This window comes from Bombus affinis, chromosome 3 (genome assembly GCF_024516045.1).
Source record: "Bombus affinis isolate iyBomAffi1 chromosome 3, iyBomAffi1.2, whole genome shotgun sequence".
In the NCBI taxonomy this organism is placed as follows: Eukaryota; Metazoa; Arthropoda; class Insecta; order Hymenoptera; family Apidae; genus Bombus; species Bombus affinis.
This window is the reverse complement of record NC_066346.1, coordinates 514,104-539,204: the sequence shown is the minus strand read 5'-3', so window position 1 is coordinate 539,204 and position 25,101 is coordinate 514,104. Positions and strand designations below refer to the sequence as shown.

At 39.8% G+C, this 25,101-nt stretch overlaps 1 protein-coding gene across 4 annotated transcripts in view; it reads right to left on the bottom strand.

The window, feature by feature from the left end:
* Window positions 1–25,101, bottom strand: part of LOC126914503 (1-phosphatidylinositol 4,5-bisphosphate phosphodiesterase epsilon-1-like) — a 127,835-nt gene that overhangs the window by 102,070 nt on the left and 664 nt on the right. Inside the window, exon 1 of one of the 4 annotated variants that reach the window (XM_050718537.1) lies at window positions 24,660–24,971. The exons of the other annotated variants lie outside the window; for them this stretch is intronic. The gene's annotated coding sequence lies outside the window, so the exon portion shown is untranslated. Of the gene's footprint in view, window positions 1–24,659; window positions 24,972–25,101 lie in introns of those variants that run through there. 4 annotated transcript variants of the gene reach the window in all.

Here is a 25,101-nt window from a genome sequence, read left to right as displayed (position 1 = left end):
ATTCGATCGGATTAAGAACAAAGCGCGTATCTCGAGTGGCTGCTAGTAACTAATAAGCCGATAATTTCGAGCGAACGTGTAAAAAAAGTCTCCGAGGCGATTATACGCGACCGAGGTGAAAACTAACAACAACTGGCCTTGTTCGTAATGTTCGGCATTCAATTTGAAGGGATAAGCCGGGCAATTCGTTGATTCGAGAGAAGATGCAAATGCGGCTTGTACACCGAGAGCGTTCACGGATTAATCAGATACTCGTTGTGCTTTTTTTTTTTTACGATCTCGCGATATGGAAAATGCGATGCACGTACGTATTCGAGATCTGCACATGACAAGCGTTTCAAACGCACATATGCAGATATCGAGCGAGCCGACGCGCCGCGTCAACAGAAGTAGAGAAAGAAGAGAACGAGAAAAAGAGAGAGAGAGAGAGAGAGAGAGAGAGAGAGAGAGAGAGACAAGGACGCATGGAAATACTCGTTGCTAGTCAAAAGATCTTTCGCCGTTTTTCTTTTCTTAAACTGCATTAAATAATACGGATAAATAAATTACTTTCAACGATAGCCTTATCGTTGGCGGGGAATTTATTTATCGCTAGCCACGAGATTCGAAATGGATAAGATGGATGAACGTTTTATAATATCGTTATGTAAGCCATTTTGACGCATATACTTTAACACGCGATCGTACCATTTGGTTGGGCGTTGGCGATGCGACAAATATTTCTTGATAAAGCAACTTTGATAACGCATACGTATTTATCTTATAATTATCGTACGGATAGAGCGAAGCTGGCATCGTCAACACGCTCGCGTATACATATTCATGTGAATAATTATTTGACAGACTCGTAGCTTGATGCACACGGACAGCGATGCTTGCTCACGTACCCGTAAGGCTCGTGCGCTTTGAACAGAGTTACCGTATCAGAAGTCTGACATAACGCAATTTGTTCTACTTGGCTGCCGAAGACGCCTTCCGTTCCAACCAAGTAACGTTTCTTGTTTCTTATTTCACCTTCGCGAGAAACTTTTTCCTACTTTCTCGTCCATTTTTGCATCATAGTACGATTATAGTCGATATAGTCAATTTGAAATTTCACCAACCGAAACGTGTTATCGCGCGAATGAATTCGACGATTTCGTTTTTTATGCTTTTAAAAACGATCGCTTCGAACCATTTCACTCGTCGAATTTTCTCCAATTTCTCTCGTGCTTGCGTCGTAATTTAGTTTGATCGCATTTGCGTTTCGATTCCAACTTAGAACGTTCGTCTCGTTTATTCGTCTTGTTTAAACTAAGCCAACCAAGGTACTCGCAAAGAGTTTGGCATTAAAATTTTTACGATATCGATAAACGTTGCTTTAAGATTTCTGATTTTCCAAGCCATCGACTATCTCATTAAAATACACGTATATAAACTGGAAATGTTTTGGTCACGTTTTACGATCGCACTTTCGCGTAAAACGTGGCAAAATATAATAAAAATGAAAAAATAAAATAAAGTGAAATCTATTTTGAAAAAACATAAGCGTATCGTTTATTTTATTTGCGCAAATAGCCAGCCTTTTAGGGAATGTTGTCTATTTATAAAAAGCACGTTAGGATATTTAGCTTATAAATGTTAGTATAATTCGGAAAACGACCGGTTATCTTGCAATATCTTCATTTAAACCATACTTTTTTTCTTTTTCACGTCGTAACTCCTTCGTTCGTCGCTTTTGCCGTATTCTTAACGAAATTTCGCTTCGAGCAACTAACAACGCGGTAAGCAGTTGATCGAAACAGAATCAAAAGCAGAAGCAATCGCGTTGCTTGCGTTATTCGAGTTTTTCAATAAGAGCAATAAGAATACGCGGAAATAATACTTTATTCGCTGTATTTAACGAACTGAAAGAACTGCCGCGTATAGGTAAATTCGAGAAATTCGTTTCGTGTTTCGTTGAAATTGTTTCGACAGTCTGTAAAAGAGATATCTCGGCTCTGCTTTTTGGAGTTGTCGTTTTAATCGATCAATTACGAGATACGTACGAACACTTGGTGCTTCTATTTTGTTTGCCTTTCGCGTGTCCTTCTCTTCCGTTTCTAATATCACTTTCCTACTGCGCGTTTCGTCGCATCCGATCATATATACATGCGTATGGTCCCTGCTTGCGTATGTGTATCTTCTCGATATAACCATAGTACTTAAATCAAAAACGTTCCGTTAAACCACCGTGTTGAACGCCAAACCTATCCGACTTAAACCTTATTATAATTCGATCGTACGACATTTGTAGGAAAATTTAATACGAAGAGTTAAGCGCCGTAAATAAAAACTTCCATGTACAAATATAAATATTTAATAGCAGATACGCGTACGTATCGTTACTCGTAAAACGTTACCATGATGTTAATTATACGATCAGAGTTTCATCCAACTACGTATACGTATACATTTTTACAGTAATGTCTTGCTATACTCGAACGTTTTATGAACATCGATCCCAGCTAGGAAAATTTCGAACACTAGTCGGCAGGAAAATCCAACTAACGCTTTCGCAACTGATTCAAGTATAAACGGTTTTCTTATCGTTTTAACTTTCACGAAACTTTAAAGTTTAAAGTCTAGGACTTAAGAGAACGAATAGTTTCCGCAGGAACAACGTCTTGCTCGTTTGAAAAACGAGGGACTTAAAATTTCCACGCAAGGATATTTTAGAGTTAAATCGAACGACTATTAAAGATTTTATGCAAACACCAGGATACAGCTCGTTTCGTTCGAAACCATTCGAAAATAGTTCGTAATATAGAGTAAAATTCCAGCGGAGCAGCGTTTAAACGATTTATTTTTCGATGGAACACTCTGTGCATACGTTGTGATACGCGACCGAATCAGATTTATCTCGTTTTTTCGCTAACGTAAGTTTACGGTTTAGCATGTCCTGTATAGTAACATTTTTATCGACGAACGGAATATAAATATCGTTGATATAATTGGGTATGTAAAATCCTTCTTAAACGACGTTATCTTTCTTAACAAATTTTATATCTCGCCAACGTCGTAATTTTCTCGTTGAATAAAGATTCGAACAAAGGTGTCGAATTTATATATATATTTCGTTTCTTCGAGCCAGAACCGACACGAGAAAATGTAACGAGAATTTTACTCTTTCGATTTACTTTTTCACGAGGAATTGATCGACGATCGTCGATATCGATCCTGTACACGCAAATTATCTAAATTGCGAATGGAACGTCGTTGGTTGATCGTGTCTGGAACAGCAAGATTTCAACCTGTATCCCGGTGTATTAGTTTTATCACGGTGCATTTATCCAGAAAATCAATGCCAAACTACGCTGCTTTCGGTGGCATAATCGAGAACACGATTTGAAATACGCCTGCTATACGCGCATCTTAATGCTCGTAGATACGCATAGCCGACATAGCGTCGCATCGGGGGATAATACCGAGGTCGTATAATCAATCGAGCCGAAAACTACCGAAATAAAGAGTTCGAGCGTCGTTCGGACACATCTTTTAAACGAGTTCTTTCAAGTACGATATCAAAGATATCGTACAGAATTTAGCGATCATCGAAAAGTTTCATTTTTCATGCTTCGGAGCGTGTTACCGCAAAGTTTGATCTTTAACCCTGATGGCCTAAGTACGGATAATTTTGTAACGAAATTTGCACGAAAGGCGAAACTTTTCGTTCGAAAGTATGCAGTTTTCACGATATTTTTCAATGGTCCTACGTGCTTCGCTAGCGAAGGTTACGTAGAATCGAAATATATTTGATTTTATTCTTTGGTTCGAACCGTGGCGTCACGACGATCTACGCAAACACGTGGCAAACGTGTACATAGTTGGAAAATTTCAAAGTAACGCCTTTGATTATCTTAATTAAGAATCGTCGAATAGAGCGTCCATGAATTCTCTTCGATATCTTTGTATTTCAAGTATAGGAAAATATTCGTCGACCTTTTGTATCGTTTGTCAATATTTTCGTTATATTCAGAGCGCACGGTTGATTCTATACGATCCTATAGATAAAGGCCAAGGTAAAATTCGGTCGTGTGCACGTGCTCGGTAGTTTCTCGCAACCAATTTTCTAAAAAACGAAATTTCCAATAAAAGAACCTCGTTTTATGTTTTCGATTTATTTTTTGTTCGAGATTTTGTATCGGTCTATATAGCTATAAAAAACATTTGTTTCGTATATATCTCAATGTAGTACACGTGCTGTCGACTACCTCTTGTTATAATTAAGATTCTATTTATTGTAAAGTCGGATTTACTTTATTTAACGCGATTCGATTTGAACGAAGCGTTCGCTATAGAATTACCAAGTTAAGTAGGATACTAAGTAAATAATTAATATTTTATTGACTATTTCCAATGTACTTCCCCTGCAGTTGCTTATCGTGCCAACAACTTATGCATAATTTATATCTTCGTCCTACTTATGCATAAAGTAGAAGCATCGAATGCGGGCAACGTAAATCCCAGCTATTGCTCCGCCGCGGCGTCGAATGAAACGCATTGGACGTAATCGAATGAAAATTTAAGCCGACGTTTCAAGTACTTTCATTCTGCATCGGAAATTATTTCGAGAGCACCGACGATGATTTCTCTTTTGGCAATATTTTCAAAGAGCCGCGTTTTCAGGCTCGAAAACTCGAGCGTCGCGACTCTTTTAATCTCGCGAAGAGGGCGCGGCCAGAAGTGGAAGTACGCTTTTTAAATGAATTATCTCGGGATTTTAAATTCATCGAGCTATTTGAAAAAAGAACACGACCCGTCTCCTTCCCCGATCGAAACGAATAAGTCGAATGAAATTATTAAGTGGCAATTACGTTCGCGAAAAAACATTCAAAGGACACGTATATTCGAGTTTCCGATACAAAATACAACGAGTACGATCGAACGACTATTTTTGGCGCGTTCTTGGAGCATTCGTGCTTTCGTTCCGCCAAATTTCATTAAAATGGGGCGAGACGACTCTAGAGCGGCTCGAATCGACCTATACCATCGATTTATGGGCAATTTCGAGGAACAGGCAACTCCAACTTGAGTAGTTGGAAGTCGGATGCGTGGAACGTCGAATAACGTAGCTAAGAGATTAGAAAGGTGGCAGTTGCGAGTCAATGGAAAGTCTAGGTCCGAGAGGAAGCTGTCCTCGAATTGCTGCTATCCCTCGTCAAGACTTTACGACACATCTGTCGTTTACCGAGGGTGTAGATAACGAGTCTCGCCAGGTTGTGTCGTAAAATGAAACGGCACTCCAAATCGAACCATTGATCGCGTCGATTTCGAAAAAATCTATGGTATCTTCGAAAGGACATATTAACCCGTAAAGCTCGTAAAGCCAACGGGTGTAGTGGAATTTGCGATTAACTTTCAAATCGCATCTCTAAACTAACTCGAGCCTCTTTGGGAAAACACGATCAACGGATCTACGGACTTTGTGGCTCTGCTACCTACGCGCCATAATAAGCCAAACTAATCCGTAGGTACTCTACACTGATATTCGCATCTCTTTTCCAATGAAAATTGTCCACCTACCGACAAATAAATCCGTCAACTCCGTCAATGAATCCTAAAACTAAGAAATATATTTTCATCGGCGTAACGTGTTTTACCTAATCGAGGACAGCTAATTTAAATTATAATTGGATTGGACCCGAATAACAGCAAGAAAAAATCAAAAGAAACGAATTTATAGCGATAATTATAGGAAGAACCGTTGTCGTTGGCATTCACAAATACACATATAGCCGTTTAATTGGATTAACCAGTTTAATAGGTAAAACTAGTTTCGATAAATCCAGTCGGTAGTTTAGGTATTGGAAGATCAAGGATACAGTGGTCGATATCAAACTTGGCTTTCGCGATGTAATCGAAACTTTCAGTACGAAACTGTAAGTAGCAAGTAATTTATCAGCTTACGCCACACACGTAATATTATCCAAAATTTACATAATAGCTAGAACGTGAGTTTTATCGTTTGCGATTGATAAATGTCTACTATACATATATATATATATATACATAAATAGGTATGATGGAAACGATGAAACATTCTCAGAAATTTTTCTGACGAAATGAAACGATAATACGCGCATACACGTCGTTTCTGTTTTATTTCACTGTACTCGGTGTTTTATTTATTCCGTACTTCCAAGTAAATATTACTTTCTATTCATTTTACTGGTATAAATGCCTATTAACTTTTTGGTGCTCCGGATACGCTGAATACGAGCATTTCGTTATATCGTTATTTCGTATAAATTAACATAGAAAACGTAAACATAGAAACGTAAAAAATACTTTCAAGATACAAATTTAGTTTTAATAAAATCGAGAGGTTAACGCTATCGATTAAATCAGATCCTATAAATATAGAAATAAATATTTTTAAGATTCACCGGCATAATATTCTTAGTCTTCGTTTTTAGTCTTCGAATATGCTAGCGTTTCGTAGGAAACTCTGCAGGTATTTTACGTTGTACGATCGTTGTACCAAGTGTAGACTAATTTTTCCATTAAAGTTCAGAAATACCTTTTGTCATATTCGAATTACCGAAAGGCATCTGTCGATATCGTGGATAGCTCAATTTGTTAGTGCAGCAGTCCGGCAAAAGAAAACTCGGATTCCAATCTCAAACTTATATAGATTACGTGGTCCGACTTCCTTCCTTACAGTTTTCAAAAGTATTACCTCGCGGTATATGAAACGTTTCTGTCGAGTTTTAATCTGACCGGCTAATGCCATTCGTTAAATTTTATCTTACCGCAACGTTACGATTGCGTGAATTACTTTCTCTTCGGGGTTGTAATAATAATAATAATAATAATAATAATCGATAATTCGCCAGTATGTTATTATTGGACAAGGATCGAAAGACGAACGAAACGCTCGACTATTTCGGAGAAACATACGCCGCCGTTTAAAAGTATCCGAACGCTCGCTTCTCTTTGTCGAGAGACGCGATTCCATCGCGAATTTACGAGAGAGAAGATTTCCAATTATTTCGTTCCTTATCGCAGTTACAGATGCGTATGGCGTCGATTATCGTAACGCGATGAAACTGATTTTTAAAAACAATATGCGACAACCCGGTACGCGATACAACGTGACTTGGTCGTCCGTGGTTGCGTACTTTTTTTGTCGCTTGAAAAGCTTTTTATCCTCGGATCGTTTAATTTTATAATTTTCAATTTCTCGCTATTTTGTTTGGCCGCTCGATGTCGTACTAATTTTATCGTTACACGTATAAAGGAGATTCTTCTTTCGCCGATATAAAGGCTGTTTATCTCAAACAGGTAAATCTATGAATCGTAATTTCGTTGTAAAAAGATACGTGCAAAAAGATGGCATTTTAAGCAGAATTTACGTTTATAATTCGTTGATCTCGGGAAAGGCTATCGAGTACCGCTTCTAGTCGTTAATTTGCCATTAATTTGAAAACTCGCTAACGTTCGTTTACCGTTACCATAAATCTATCAAAGTGCCGGGGTATTTGTTGGGCCGATCGTTGAACGTTGCTTCCAACGACTGACGATAATTCGACCGACTGTTTTATAGAAATCGGTGTCTCGATCGACCGTTTACCCTGAGAATCATTATGATCGCTAAAGCTTGTAATATATTTATAATATGTTTGTAATACATTTGCCGATACCGCACACCGAACATAGATATGCAAATAGATTTCTAATTCGAAGAGCAAACCTCGATAACTAATTTGGTCCTCTCCGAAACCGGTTCAATAGCAATCGCTGCATTATAATCTGTCCGTAGATCTAACGATTTCGCTATACGGACCACAGCTCTCGAATGTGGCTTTATGTTTCAACTACGTTTCGATTATAGTTGTACGTCATAAATTACAAATTAACCAACGACCGATAGTTTCATCGAAAGCAGAGTCGAGTAGCACGCTGATGCTCTTTGACCGAATACTCGACACCATCGATCAGAGGTTCCTCGACCGAAAAGCATTCTCTCCTCGATATAAACTTTTACTTACTTCGAAGTTGATAAACCAATGATCATAAATTCAAAGAACCACGAAGAGTCGGTAAATAAAATATATAAAATGACGTAAACTTCGTCTACGTACATTGTAGTAACGAAAGACTGGTTAGAACGAAAAGGTAAAAATTTGCGTTCGTTTTACTCTAATGCTATATCGAATGTCAGGATCGTCGACGACCGTGACACGACTGTGGCGAAGTTTACAGGATGTTTCCCAAGAGAAGCTGCTTTATGACAAAATTGTTCCACGAACGAGCGGTAGCTAACTATGTACTTCATAGTAATGTCTATGTAATTTATAGAGACGAGCAGTCGTACTGCTGTATGCGTCAAAAAATCTATCCACGATTATTATCGATGATGTTGACCGATCGAAGTCATGTTCGTGCGTTAACTCCGCTCGCCCATACCTACCCTGTACCAACAAATAATATCACATTTCAGAAGAACGATCAACGTGCAAATAAAATAAATATAAGAAGAAATAAAATACCATTTTGCAAGTGCAACGAATGATCGTAATATACGTATATCGTTACTAGCACGGTGAAAAGTGTCTGGCACACAGTTAGATACCGATACTTGTATGCAAATTCCAATTTTAAACGTTCTTTTGACCACAACCGGTCAACAACGGTGGTTTTTCGGTTCGTTACCAACTCCATCAGCCACGTAGCTAACGTGGATGTAGCATAAAGTCATTCCGTTTCTATATTTATTACACGACTCTCGGAATTTTGCAGCGTGTTTTTGCTTTTTCAGCAGTAGAAAAGCGTAACGCGTACAACAAAGTTGTTCTTTATTTTTTTAAACGTTTTAAAACTGTACAACAAATACCAGGGTACGCCGATCGCGATAAATCGTTGAAAATGATTGCCGAGACGAAACTTTTAAAACGATACGTAACATTTGCGAGCGTGAAGGAAAAACCCAGCTCGGGAAAACCATGTTACACCATCAAACGAGGAAAAGAGGCGGAACGAATATACATAATGCGACGACTTAATGCATAGGAGTCTATAAATTGAGAAACTAGGAATAAATTTCGCAAGATACATATATAAACGATTATTTCGTAATAAATTATTCCTAGATATCGATTTTCAGCGAAAAAAAAAAAAAAATAACATTCACGGATATACGCGTGCATCTATAATTTTTTTTATATAATTTGTATCTTTATATCTTTACATTTTGCAAGCATATGTAATTATAATAGGTATAATATATAATAGATATATAGGTATAAATAGCTCGTATCAAATACAATAGTTTAGGAGACATAAAATGTTAAACAATGCGACTCGATGTTTCCACGTTAATCCTTTGATAATGTAAGAAAGAAACGTAATCACGTGGCAAGATTTCTCGCGTATGTGGTGTCAGATACAGAAAGTATGTGCATTTAACTCTTCATAGAAAATAGAAGTTCTGCTATACTAGAACGACGCTCTTTGGGGGGTCTTTAAGGTCGCCGAAGCTGAAAACGAGGGTGGTTTTTTACGGAAATAAGGCGTAAAAAATTTTGCTCGATCCGTTGATGCGCGACGTCTTCGTGGATTTTGACGGGACCCTTTTTCAAATTTACTATTCTCCGGCGATCGTACGATTTACTCTGTGTACATCTGAACCGTGAGTACAGATTTGCTTTCTTTTTTATTTGTTTCATTTTCGAGGAAAATGGCCCTCGTTTTCAGCTTCGACGATCCGATATAGGAGGGCAAGTACGGAAGAAACACTTTGCAGTCCGGATACTATAGCGAATCGGAAGATAAATACGTAGGATCGCGTTAAATACGATAACGCTCAAGGTATAAAGTTTTCTAGTACTATGTTTGACGTTTTGACCGGATATTAACGTAATAACGTATAAATCTCTGGTAAGTCTTGGGAGAAATTTTATCGATCGAATGTCGACTTGTCAACTTTTACAGGTATACCAATACATTTGAAAACACGCATGTTACCACGATCGAACAATTTTCCACGTTTATCGTACAAAAGCTATAAATATAGAGAACTTAAATCATAGTTTAGTTCGCAGCATTAAGGACAAGCTGATATTTGGTTGGTCTTTAGGAACAAGACGCTCGCAAAGCCATGTTAGCCCATCAAACAGTTACTTGTCAGCTTCGCTTCTGTTACGAACCTTGTCCACGTAACTAAGTACACGCCTGACGGGAATTCAATTGAACTAGCCGGTAATACAATTTTCAAAAAGAGGAGTCGCACAATTTTCCCGTTGGAAAACTTCTGTATATAATTGATTTCACGAACGACGATATTTATCACCAAGTAGCTAATATTAAAAACCTACGATCGAAACTTTCGTCAATTATAATCGATTTTATTCGTCTTGTTTCTTCCAGAAAACTCTACAGCCGACATATTCGTAATTCTCCGAATTTCGATCGTGTTATTAGTACGTTGGATAACAAGAAACTGAACTTTTCGCATCTGCCCTGAAGAAAAGGGCCGGAACGTCGAGGAAACGTCGAAACCAAACGCTCGTACTCGCTAACGATACGATCGAATGCCGAAGAATCGCAAATACGTTATCCGATAATGTTGCGAAGGTTGAAAATCCAAAATGATCGTAAGTAAAGCAGAAGAAATACGTGTGTATACGCACGTACGCAAGATATTCTACATTCAAACTATGCATTTTGTGGTAATAGACGGCGAATGTAAATACATGGAAAATTATACAAAGTTATTTTGATATTCGTTCTTTTATTATGATTTGACGAGGAAAAATGTTCGTTTTATTATTACGAAACCGACAACGATTTTCGATACTTCGGATTAAAACACACTCAGATTAATTGCCATGAAATTGTTAATTTTGCGCATCCAGCGTTCTGATTGCATTTTCCTGTTCATCGATGACTGATATCGACACAGTTTATATATCACCTAATAGTACACAGACATAGCGGTTAATGAGATAATCGATGCCGACATACTGTAATTGGATTTTGCTGCAGGCACATCGTCTCTAGTAAATCCGCGCGAATACCGAATTTCCTTACCAAATGTCACGCCTCTTTCTTTACATAAACCATACACGAATTTATAAACAAGTTAACCGTATGCGTTACGCATATTGTCTATAGTTTCAAACGATTTTTAAGATCTGCGGTGAAAATTTTCGGTTAATCGGAAAATTAACTGCAAATAATTCTTACAACGATACGTCATAGCCATAAAGATACTTGTCCGTATCTCTCCATCGGAGTCTGGGGGACGGGGGTTGCGCTTGATTTAAAAAATTGACGAATCAGGCAAAATTACAGACAAGTACGGTATCGCGAAAGGAATATCTAAAAATTCCATAATTACGTACATAGATGTATGTATACGTATATGGAAAAAGGTACACCTGGTCGATTTTGACGAGCTTGATGCACGTTGCCGAGACCAACGTTCTTGACAACCGCTTCAAAGATATTCGCAAAAAAATTCGATTAAACTTTTAAATAGGTGACCGCATTTTTATACGTATCTGCTTGCTCGATTGTATCAACGTGTACGCGACGAACCGACTAGTAAGGCATAGCGAAGCATTTCGTATATCGATATAACTTATATTCTCTTTAATTGATATTGTCCGATCGTAAGCGTTGCGCGCTGATACGGATTTCGCCAGGGTTTAGCGGAGAAAGCAACAGACACGCAACACGTGGATCCGGTAACCTCGTACGTATATCTCTCTGACATTTACGCGTCTCTTCCTAAAAGCATTGTCCCGATCCAACGCGATCTCCGGTTGCCTTCCGCCTCAAAGTGGACTCGATATTTGTCGTGTAACAGCATTATTTAAACGTTTACAGTATGGACATATCAGGTGAACAGGAATTGGCTGTCAGCCAGTTCTGCAAGCTGGTCTCTCGGTACGTACTTTCGATGGACGTTCGGCAGATCTTTTGGACACGTGCCATTTCATTATTTTCACAATGCCGCGATGCCTTCGTCGTCGTCGTCGTCGTCGTCGTCGTCGTCGATATCGTAGCACCCGAAACATTTCAGTTTCATTTTTTATCTCTTTCAAATGTACGTCGCGTATCGCGTACGTTATCGATTTTCGATACTTTGAGTTGATTTTTTACGAGACTAATATAAGATGACACGTACATTCGTCTTTTCTTCCATTTATCGTTTCAAGCGTGTTTACGATTAAGGAGAAATATTCTACGATAAAATGTATTTATCTACGTAAATTAGACAAAATTCGTCAAAGAGACGGATCGATCGTGGGTATAAACTCCGAACGACAAAATAGAGAACAGAGATATTAAGTGATTTCGTTTTTCGGAATATAAAAAGTCTGTTCAGAGATATAGGTATTGCACGAACGGACAAAAGATGATTTTTTACACGAGGATGAAGCTTTTTCTACCTCTTTCGCGGCTTTTTTCCTGTTACAAGAAAGATGACAGAAGCTTCTTGGTTACCTGAGACGTTATCTACTTGCCAAGTCACCTGAAACCTCTTTGCACGCAGCTTCCATACACAACAAAAGATATTTTATCGTTGTTTAGGCAGGTCTATGACAATCTCCGTAACAACGTCGATCCATTACAACAGCAACATACGCTCGCGTCGAATTTCACGAAGAATACGTCGACAAAGATCGCGTTCTAATTTTCTTAACGCTCGTACAGCTCGCTGTCTATATAATATAGGTAATATGAAAAGATGTAGAAAATACTCGTTGTAATGGTTAAATGATTTCTATGATCGATCGCGAAACGATGAAAATCAATTACCAACGTAGGTATCGAAGACAAATGTTACGTATTAGGTTTGGAGCAGCGGAAGAGGAAGAAAGACTTTTCGAATCGTTAAATATGCACGACTTTAAGGATTTAGCGCGACTGGCTCTTACCTACGGCGAGGTATTATACTGAATAAATAACACGCAGTTGAAACAGGTATCGGAGAAAAAACAAGTTTAAGTTTCGAAAGCTTTGACGTTTCAAAGGTTAAGGGTTAAAGGCGTAGATCGAACGATTTGCTCGTTCCACGAAAGACTGCTTCGAACGTCAAAATAAACGTTGCGCAATACCTTAGACTATGATAAAATACGACCGTGTCGAAAATCATAGCGCATACGTCGGTACGACGCGCCCCGACCTACAATGTATTAGACTATCGAACGAGAATCACGGTGTTGTTCGCGGTGAATCCCGAAGGGGATATCGTCGGATATCGAATCCGGTGCTGGTCAGACGTCGACCATGGAAACCGATCGGTTGGAACGTACTTAGCAGCAGATGGTAAATATCTCTGTTTCTGTATTCTGCTGCTCAAAGTTCGTTGAGAAACGTTCGCGAGTAAACTTTGTTCGACGACCGATCTTCGAAACGATTATCCGTTAATTGATATTCGATTCCACTCCGATAGTAAGGGTAGCTTTCACAGTAACGGAATAACTTTAATAACGCGTGCTCGCTATTTTACGTGACTCGCGTCTTACCGATTCGATCGTGCTTCTCGATCCTTCGATTTTACGCCAAAGTTTTCTTAAAGCGTTAATAGCGTCTTTTTGCCCGCTGAAATAAGAGCCAGATCGGGCCGCACAGATTCTAGAATCGCGGCAGAGTGAAACTTTGGAAGCTGATATCGCGCGAAAATATCGTACGAAGCATGGAAAAGCGTTAGAAGCAACTTGACCAATTACGAATTAACAATGACAAAGCGAGGATGCGACGATAGAGAGAATTTGAATTCTAGGAATAAGTATAAAAATTCGAAAGGATATTTCAAGCGAAGCGATTTTCAAGAGTATGTTTTCCGACAAGCGATGATATTTATCGTTTACTGGACATCTTCGAATCACTAACGAGACGCGTATTTGAAATTCGTTGCTTTTTGCCTCCTTGATTTTAACGGTAAAATTGAATTTGCGTAAGAGTCAAAATGAAAAGGTATTCTATCGTTACGTAACTTAGACGGAACAACGATCGTGCGAATTCTATAGAATGTTTCTAAACCGACGATATAACTCGAGCAAACGCGACAAAGACGAATTCCGTGACTGTATTTTTGATATATCGAAACACTCGTCGATTTACGCCTCTGATTTCCTCTCGTTCTCTTGGCTCGTCCTTAGCGGCACCGTTTGTTCTCAAACGCTTAGTCGAGGAACTTTATCCATTGAAACATTAGCGAATACGGAAAACCTATAAAGACCGCGAAAGGAAAACCAAGATCGTGTGAAATATTCGTCAAACTACCGTAAGCTAAACTTTCCTATCGTAAACTAAATATTAATTCGATTATTTGCGTATATCTAGTTTACGCAATGGTATGTTTCCGAATTCGTGTCAGCGAAACTTTGTCGGAGTTTGAAAGACTATATATTTCTCTAAAGAATCCAGAATGACGGGAGAAAAGAAGTCGAGACTAAAAATATCGTTATCTTTGGAAGCCGCAACGCCTCTGAATTCTTTAGCTACAGGATTTTCCATTTAGGGCGAAAGGATCGTGTATCCGAAATCGATAATAACCGCACCGCGAAGAAGAACTCGACGTAAGAAAGAAGCAAAGTATCGGTCTTTCTTTAGGCTTCTATTTCGATCCGCGGCCAGATTCCAATTGGATTGCCAAGTTCAATCGAATTACGATATCTTCTCGTTTACGTATGAATTTCTAGAAGAACGTTAGTACCGAATACGTTGGTCGAGTTTTCGCCAAGAGAAACAGCATAAAGAACCACAGACCGTATTACGAGTTTGTACAACTATGTACGAACTTTGTCGCGTTACGTACGAGTAATTCGTTTTTACTCGTTGGCGGTATCTTTAACTCGCGCCACCGACTCTGCAGTTTCGTTCTGTTATACGCCGGATAAAGCGCAACGTCGTTACCGGTTTTTTCGAAATCTTACGGAAAGATTCGGACACGCGTTCGACCATCGATGACGATCGCTTCTATCCAGGCCTTCTCGCGATCTCGTTCGAACACGCAACGAATCAAAGCGGAATACTTAGGACGAGCCGGGTTCGTATAATTTTGATTTCCCCGTAGACCAGATTCGTTATGGCATTCGAATGGACGTTAATTTTAAAAGCGTGTACGGATACCGGATAAGGAGAATAGCGTCTATCGGCTGGCTATTCCGTCGGATCCGTCGGATGGAACCCGAGCTTGCTCGCTACTTTCCGAGTAATCTCGGGAACAGCCTTTGCCGATCCAACGAGAAAGGAAAGTTCCATTTACATGGATAATTGCATAACTTAATATTTCGTTAGGTTCGCCGTGTATACTAGGTGCGAAGCTGCCATCCGAGATATACGATATACCGTATTCGTCTCTCGTTTCGAGTTAGGACGACGCGACGCGACGTAGAATATTTATGGTGTTGCGAGTTGACGGCAGGTCTTCGTCGTTTGCCAGAGGGACACGGCGCGGCGCACCATGAATATTTAGAAAATTAAATCGGCCAACTTGGTCGTCCCCTTTCGTTCGTTCGTTGCGCCTATGTTTCCCAACTTTCGAGTAATCGTAACTTTGTTTTAATAGACCGTTAAACGCGCGAAATTATGTTGCTCGGAATGAGCAACCGTTTCGACCGACCATTCCGTTTCCAGAGAGAAACTCCAACGATTCGCTCTACGATCTACGATCTACGATCTGCAACAAAGAGATTTCCTCTGGGTCTAAGGCTGAAACTACCAGATAGCTCGGCGGTGGATTCGATTGGCTCTCGACCGTTCACGATGGAACGATTCGCATCGAGAATTTACATTGTCCTGCATATTTATACGATGGCGGATTAAAACCGCGCAGAATCAAAGAGATTCGAAATATAACTTGCCTCTTGCTTCCATGCAACAGCTTCGATTTCTTTGCTTCCAGAAGAACCTACGAAGAAAGCGGCTTTGTTCGACGATTTGATTTTCCGGCTGAATAACGAGATATAGTTGTCAAATGTTTTAAATAAACTCGTCGAGAACGTTGGATATTTAAATAACGGATTCGGCTATATCGACGATTATTTTTTCAAGATATCGATGGGAAAAAACGTAGGTAAATTTGTTGCCTCAGAACGTCCTATAAAAATGCAACGAGAATCCGATAAGAAATGGTAAGGCACAAAGGAAATTGCTCTTATCCTTATTTATCGTTAATAGTCGTTGTCGTACTTTTTAACAATAACTAGGGAATTTAGTCATCGTGAAATGTCGACGAAAATTTCTGATCGTACGAAGCGATAAATTTATCTAAACGTTTGTTCGATCGTCGCACGGTAAAACCTTTACGAATCAATTACGTATTTATTATATCGTTTAACCGTCGAACGAAAGTAAGTGAAAGAAGGTAATCGAAGTTGGATATTTTTTTTAGTTTTTAGTTCCGCTTTAGATTAACGTTTCATCGAAGAAGGAATAATAGCAGGTCTTTATTACCTAGTTAGGTCACGCTATCGATATAGCTATGTATTTTGCAACTACTTGTTGCTTTCCAACGAAATGGCTGTCGTCTACTAACGTCTACTAACGTCTAACTAACGTTGTATAATAGATGCTACCATAATACATCGTTACATGTACTACGAAAGCGAAGGTTAAACGATTAAACCGTTTTCTCGACAACGTAGTTAGAAGAAAGATGCCAACCACTTTGTTCTAGAAAGTTGTCTACCTTAGTTGTCCTCGTACACGACATAATGGACTTTGCAAATTTTCAAAGCAAATCTTTATTCGTTTATAATCATCGTCCGGTTTGGCGAAAAGTTACAGTTTGAAAAAAAGCTGGCTCAACTTTAGCCACCGGCTTTACGTTTAACGCCACGTATCATTCACGTTTCTTTTCCAATCGATTCAACGAGGGTCGACTTTCCTATTAGAAAACTTCCCTTATTCCAGTAACCGCAACCGTGTTTTCATCTCGCGAGAACTGCAAAATGTAATTTCACCCATTGCAAAAGCAACTATGTAGCTTGTTCGTTGCCTCTGGTGTCTCGTTACTTTATAAGTTCATACGGCGCGGCGCGGCGCGGCGCGACGTCATGAAAATCGAAGGCATCGGGCAACTACCTCGTAATTAACAAGTTTTTCCTCCCGCATAATAAACAATAATAAATAAATTGGCCGTTGGATCGACGGAACGTTCGATAGAACCGTATCGATTCCACCGCACTTACGAACAAGATATCTCGCGACGCGAATCCAAAGAGAACGCGCTTGATCCATCTACTTTGTTGGCACGTATGATATCCGAAAGAAGTGCGAATACATCGTCTAACGTTCGCGCGAATCTGGTAGAAATCGACCATCTAAACAGATACGGTGGGGGATGAAACGACATTTTTATCGAAAAATAAGGTCCATGCGAATATTCGCCAAGTTGGTCTGTTTCTTCGGTATTTAAGATCAATGTCGTGGAAAAGGAAGCAAAAGAAAGAAAATTTTACGCTATGACGTATTCCTTCGCGTTGAAACCTCGTGTAAACTCTCGATTGTATCACGCGTTACGAAACACGCTATATTATACTTGTAAAAATACTACGTACTCGCGATCTATTCGGCTGTAAATACGAAAAGATGGACGCGCGAAATATTTCGTCCACAAGATCGCGTGAACAAAATCGTATCGCGATCGCGTATCTCGTGCGAAGGGATCAACAGCGATAACTCGTTTTGGTTGCTGATCGAGTTATCCCAACGTTGGACGCTCGATGTAACGCCACGAAGAGACGACCAGCAAGATGACTGACCGGTGGCGAGAAATAACAAGGGTGGCTACTTGGATGCCATGCGTACCCGTTTCACATACAAACGCGTTTAAACGCGCCATACGTCGAAAGGCGCGTATCTACGATTGTATATATACTAGCGAAACTCGACACTTGCTCATTTCCGACGGAATATAACGACGTATAAGCGTCAAACATCGCCGAAGAATTTTCTTATTTAACGAGTTCGCTATACTCGAGTCGTCTGGTTGTCAAACTATACATCAGATGGAAAAGATCTCGCAAATTGATCGAAAGACTATTCCGTAATTGATTCCAGCAACGATATTTAAGAGGGTCGAAATGTCCACGTGTCTAAGAACGACAGTGTATACCGCATAGGAGCGTAACTTGTATTTTCTGCATCGACGTTACTATTTCTACGAGACATTCTCGCGAGTTTTATTTCTAAATGTTCTAAATACGAAAACAGCCATTGTACGAGAATCGTTCGTTAACGTACAGAGTGTATCGTAGGAAGCGAACGCGTCAAGTAATCTCGATCGTCGACGTGTCTTAAATAACGTACGATTACACGCGTGTACATAAATATATCGATCGATGTTTCGCGTTACTTTACGCAAACCCATTATAATCCCAGGCATCTTACGCAGAATGTTTTGAATAGTCGAATGTACGAGATCAAGCGACACGTTTAGCTTAGTTTCATGCGTAGCGTCACTCGACAACGAAACAAAGTGTATCAGCGAAGCGTAAGGCCGACACGCCTAACGAGCCATCGGTATCCCTACGGTCCTTCCGCCAAATATTTAGAAGAAGGAGAACATGGCAACGGTCGCGGGCGCCTAACAAACGCGTGCGTAGTGGGGATATCGAGGGGCGACAAAAAGAAACCAATCGGATCAGAAAAATAGTCGAGTTTTAACCGCGAAGTGAGAATAGTCGGGTTGTAACCGAGAAGCGAGAATAGTCAGTGATAATCGAGAGTTGTACGAAATGAGTCGAATGCGAGGATCGTTAAAAGATATATTGCTGAGCACCGCCGAGTATTTCTTTGGCACCCTACACCAAATACCACCTCACATGGAATCAAGTAAGCGACTCGAATGACTCAAACGCGGGAGTTCAATTTCTTTTCTACGAGTCGAGTGGAACGAACGCGTAATCCGACGATATCGAAGTTTTCACTAATTTGAAAAAACTTTAATAGCTAACCGTTTTATTTGGTTTGACCTCGCCGTATCTTTTCGTTTTACGCGCTCGCATAAAAAAACAGCTGCATTCGAGTAAATTGAAAAGCCCGCTGCCTTCTACCGAATCCGTAGAAACGGATCCAAACGGAGAATTTTACAGACGAAACGAACGTAGTAGATTCGTAGCTCGAGCTACGATGTTCATCGAGAGTTACGTTTAACGAAAACGATTTAGCGGCAGAAAAGAAGTGGGAACGCGTTAGATCAAATCGGTACGATTTATCGATCTATATGCGTAGCCTTCTCGCATAGAAACACGTATATAAACGATCAAAATTTTACGATTTCGCGATATCGGCAAGAGTTTGCGAAAGATACACGTTACAGCTATGAACAGGGTATTAGAAAAAATACGCGCTATTTGCTATTTTACATAAGATACGATTCTAAACGACAGGATCGTAAAACGGATTCACGTACAAAGACGTCGTTTGACGCTTACCGTTCGAGTTACGAATAATTTAGTTTTACGCTGGAGAAATTTAAAACAGTGATTTAGTTTCTGGATATAACGAGTCGGCCAACCAACCTTTCTCTTTATTTCGCTCGCTCTTCGCGTCTCTCGCTTTGACGTAAATCAACGAAATGAAATATAACAGCTTAAACTCTATCGTAATCTCGTTTCTCAGAACGAGTAGCAGACGAGCATAATATTCGAAACAGCGAAAAAGATTCGCGCGTTGATTCGATCGTTCGCGTTTGCACCGCTACGATCGTATTTCTAGCGTAGAACAAATAATTCGAGAAATAAGCGTCGAACGATAGTTTCGTACAACAACTTTCCTCCTTTTCTTGATATCTAGAATCTCGCGAATGTCGGCCATCTTTTAAACACACTTCTCAACGCGTCTTTTCGATACGTGTACGCGGTATAACGCTCTCGTTCCGATAAAACCGCGATTGTGAGTCGTCGAATTTAAGAGCGATGTAAATCGAAAATATTATAACCAAATAATTAGAAAAGTTAAAACGTCATTGACTGCCGTAAGCGCTTCCCGCGAACGTTTTAATTCGCTAAAACCTCCGTTTCAAATGCTTTTCTTGGTAAAAGTATCGCGTGTTTCCAGTCCATAATTTCTTCCTTAGGGAAGTGTTATTAACGGGATTACCGACTAGTTCACATGCGTGTTCAGATACGATACAATGCGCAATGGTATGAAAATAAGGTCAGAAGAAAAGCTCTAGTTTTAATTAAGAAGCAAGCTGCTACCCGTTACAAAATTTACATCACCGCCTTTGCAGAAGTATCATCGTCGTGACAAAAATCTAGACCAGTTTTTAATTTTGTACAGAGACTCGTGGAATAATATAAAATGCGAAACACATCGGAAGAAATACGCGTTACGCAACGCGTAAGAATTCTTCGTGTAACGTAAGCGTTCTTTTCCCGATATAAAAAATAACGTATCCGTTGTTTACTCGCGTTTCAAGAGCTCGCGATCTCGAGATATGAATTTTTTCGAAATACGTGGATGGGAAATGACTTTATCTTTGTAATTCGGACCAAAGCGACGTTTTACGTCTGCGTACTGCATAATAGAATTTTACGCGGTATGTCATTATGTATGGTAATACGTTTTAGCAAAGAAAACTAGAATAGATTAAAACGAGCTGAACCAGCGTAAGAAGATTTCCGCTTTATGCAAATTTAAAAACGGGCCAGAAATTCTCAAAAGAACTGCCAACGCGTTGGCACGTTGATGCATTTTGAAGGCTAATTTATGCATTTAGTACCGTGATCGATAAATTATTACCTATTTCATAACGAAACGTACCCGTCATCCTGAATCGTTTATTGCGCGCAGAGAGAGAGGTAGAGGAAGAGAGTCGCGAAATTTTCATATTAAACGCAAATTTTTAGACAGGAAGAAACAACGGAACTCCCCTTATACCCGTACTCGTGTATGCTGTATTTAACGCACACGCGCGCACGGTCAAAGTATATAAGCATTTAATATATGCAACGCTTTATGCAAAACACCGTGTATCGTATATAGTAACATTTAAAGTAGAAGAAATTTTTCGCGAAAAGTTCAATCTCGAGGAAAAGGAAGCGAAAGAGCATTTTTCTCTCATTTTCCAACCGACGTTTCAACGAAGAATAACTCGATCGTACTTGTATGCATAGATATTCTATGTGCAAAGCGTGTATGTATATATATACATATACATATACATAGTGTATACGTGCGATCGCGCGAGGGTCAGGATCAAAGATATCGAGTGAAATGCGCGAATTTAACGTCGTCGTGTACGAAAACAAAGGCTTCTCTCTATTTCGTTGTACGTATACTCTTTTACGCTCCTTACGATCTACACCTATTCTTCGCAAAAGCACGAAAAAACGTAAATCAATACTGTACAAGGTCCGCGCGAGTCTCGAAAGCGTATTAAATTTCAAAGACATTGCGATATAAAGTGAAAAATCGGCTATAGTATTTTTTATTATTCGCATAGATCACGCATAGATGGTGGATATAGGCGCGCTTTCAGGTCGACGCATAGTATCGCCGACAACCGGAACCATAAATATGTCGTCGCATCAGGGTTTAGGCTGGATAACGGCTTCGAGCGGTGATACTTTCGAGTGTCGAGCTAAGAATTGACGCGCGGTTCTAAGTAAAGAGTTGGCGGATGTTATAGTTTCGGGGTGCCGACGATCGACGAGGGGCCCGACATCGATCGGCCTTCGCCGTTGTCCGCCAGCGCGGATCGCCGATCGCGGACACACCGGTGCACGGTGCACGGTGCACGGGGCCGATGACTCGGGGACACTCGGGCTTACGGTGCCCTGCGGCAGGTGGAAAGCGATAAGGGTTTTCTAGAAAGATCCGACGACGCGACGCCACCGAGTGGGGTAAGAGAACTGACAACGAGTGAAAAAGCTCTCGGCACTTTTCTCGCGACGTTCGCGAAATCGAGATCTGACGCAAAATGTTAAAGAGTATACGTTGTTGCTTCGAAACGAACATTTGTTTCGACAGAATTTACCTTAGAAATTCGTCGATCGATCGTAATTTATCGCAAGGGGAAATTCAAACGTAATACGATATTAAAACACGATACAAAAATTGACGCTGTAAATCCAGATCCTCTCTTATAATGTACTCGTACGTTTTATGCTTATACGACAGAAATTTTGCATATATTTCATCGATCGATAGGTATTATACGTATTCTCGTTAATATTCGATCGATCGTTTAAACGAATTCGGGATACACGGCTGCTTTCTCGATACGAAAAATCGTTTAAAATATGTAAATTTTTTAATGAATTGTTTGAAAATGATCTAGCGATACAATTATGCACGATATTAACGATTCGGTGCACAGCGTTGAGCCGTTAAGGTAATGGGGGCAACGTAAAACCATGGATAATATTCTATTGCGATATAGCGGTCACGCGGCATTAACGCATCGTATGCCTGTCACTGATAGAATATAATAATCACCCGATGAATCATCGATCCAATAGAAATATAATATTTTGGCTAACGAACGTTCAAGAGATAACGTAACAGGTTATACACCTGCGTGCATGCACACCAGTACGTGTATGCATATTCTTTGCATCGTTTATCTAATAATCGAAAGCGCCGAAACCCGATATCAAAAATTTGTTATCGTCGTTCTAAAGAAACTATAAATCGAGAAAGGACTCGAGAGAAGAGAAGTTGCGCTATAAACTTCGTCGATATTCTTAGCCAGCTTCTTGATGCGACAATTATCATCGATCTTACCGGTTATCGGTTTATCATCGGTTCTATCGAGTTTTAAGACGTATATCGTCGTATAGAGAGTCGAACGATGCTAGAGGGGAGACTCGAATCAAAGTTGGACAAAGAGACGCTTCGCGTACAATGGTATCGCGCTACCGCGAAAATCGAATTTCTCTCTCGCGTAGACTCGCGTAGACTCGCGCACCGTTCGTCTTATCGCGACATATCCTTATCAGCTTATTTCTAGACAATTAGAACCGACCATCGACCATCTCCTTCTGCTTTTTACTTTAGCCCGGTGAAACGAATACAAAAATAAAAGAGCAAACAAGCATTCCATCAGCCCGCGAATCTTTGTACAGAATTCTTCGCGAGTCTGTAAAAAAGGCGATTCTTTGTTTGATTCCAAACGCACAGTCTGTGTCGTTAAACGAGCGATCGTTTTTAATGACCCCGTTTAAAACACCCCGTGCGTTAACGACTTCGCCACAATCGCCAGGTCAAAATCCTATCGAGCTTCTTTGGCCCGATCTAGGCAGAAAGATTTCAAACGCACCGTACTAGGTCTAAGCAAGATCCGGGCAGAGTACCTCTCGAAGAATGGCACAAAATAGATGGAAAAATCAGGAAAGCATCGGTATATCCGATGCCTGATTGTCTAAAAGCTGTTACAAGAAAGAGGATCGCATACTAAATATCAAATCAAATGTCACGACTGATTTATATTACGATTATTTTGAAAATTCGCGATTCGCGGTGTAATTGAACTTTAAAGCGAGTGTTCCAAAAAGAAAAAAAAAAAAAAAGAAAGAAAATTAAACAAAGAATCACGTTCTTTAGAGATTTACGACAAACTTTGTGCGAAAATCCGAGCTGTGCCAATACTTTCGTTCGGTACTGTACGTACGCATGTACGTATCTACAAAGGCAAAGTCTATCGTACAATGTTAATATAGAAATATTTTTATAAACGTACAATTCCAACGCTAATTATCGCGATAACGGCAATAAATTGTAGCTTGTTCGTTTCGCGATTTACTTTTTGTTACGTCATTTATAATATTATTAGTCGCACGAATCCGCGTCATAATTTATATGGACTAAAATATCGATAAAATTACGAATATTTTGCAATTACGATCTTTGAGATCGCAAGATTCGTACAACTTTAATTACGTGACGATCGTAATGATAATTCATAATAATAATGATAGTAATAGTAATAATAATAATAATGATAATGATAATAATAATAATAATCCAAGTTCAACGTAAAAACGATAAAATTATCGATCAAATTATTATTGCACTTGCAATTTGTTTTTCATATTCCGAAATGTTCGATAATAGGCCAGCGATAAAGCGGACTTTTTCAAAGAAATGCAAATTCGCGTCGCGTTCGAACGTGAAAATAGGAAAAAGTCAGAAATTGCAAGAGATAATTATTTCTCTGTATACGTTGCGCGAAGCGATAAAAACTTGAATCTCGTTTTAAATTAGCTTAATTTGCATACTCGATTCTAATTAAAATTCGAGAAGTAGGATCGAACGAAGCACGGTAATCTAGAATACTGTACCAAATAATAGATAACGTATTTGCCAGTTGGCTCGACAGATTTGTGACACGGATAGATCTTAAGAAGAATAAAAGAAAATACATTTATCTTCGACTATTATTTTATTCTCGTTCTCAAGTTAAAATCGTTTTTAAATCTCGAGAAAGCTATCTCGTTTCAAGATCTTTCTGCCGAATCGACGAACCTTCTCGCGAGTATCGTCGTTACACGACGATCGTTATTATTACAAATTTTAAGAGCGTAAGTTTTTATAAAAAGGGGGGAAAGTTTCGACAAACGGAAAGCGCAAAAGTTAGAAGCGGAAAGAATTCAGAAATCGGCGAAGGTGGAGAGGGAACGCGATGCATACAGATGTAACGGAGAAACATTTACGACGTAGGTACCCACCTTGTATCGTTGCAGCGAGAGATCCACGCTGTCGAAATTAGCTTTGGTCCCTATTCCGCCGACTTTTCACGCAACGCGAGAATGCCAGCTAACATCGCGTATTCGGCAAAGGTGGTAGCATTTTACTCGGATGGTGATTCACCCTCTATTATCACGGCGCGGCGTCAGCGGCTTCGAAAACGAGCGTGTTCGTTCAGTCGTCGTTCTCGTTCTCGTTACTCCATCGAGCCACTCGAAATGGGATCCCCCGAAAACCCAACGATCCCGCGGCAATTACCGGCAATTATTCGTGCACCGAGCAGCCAGTCAGCCAGCCAGCCAGCCAGCCAGCCAGCCAGCCAGCCAGCCAGCCAGCCAACCAGCCTTTCGGTGTGTATCCGCCGAATTAACGCGAACAGAGAGATCGGCTCGCGTTGCGTGAACGTCGAAAAGTTACTTCGAG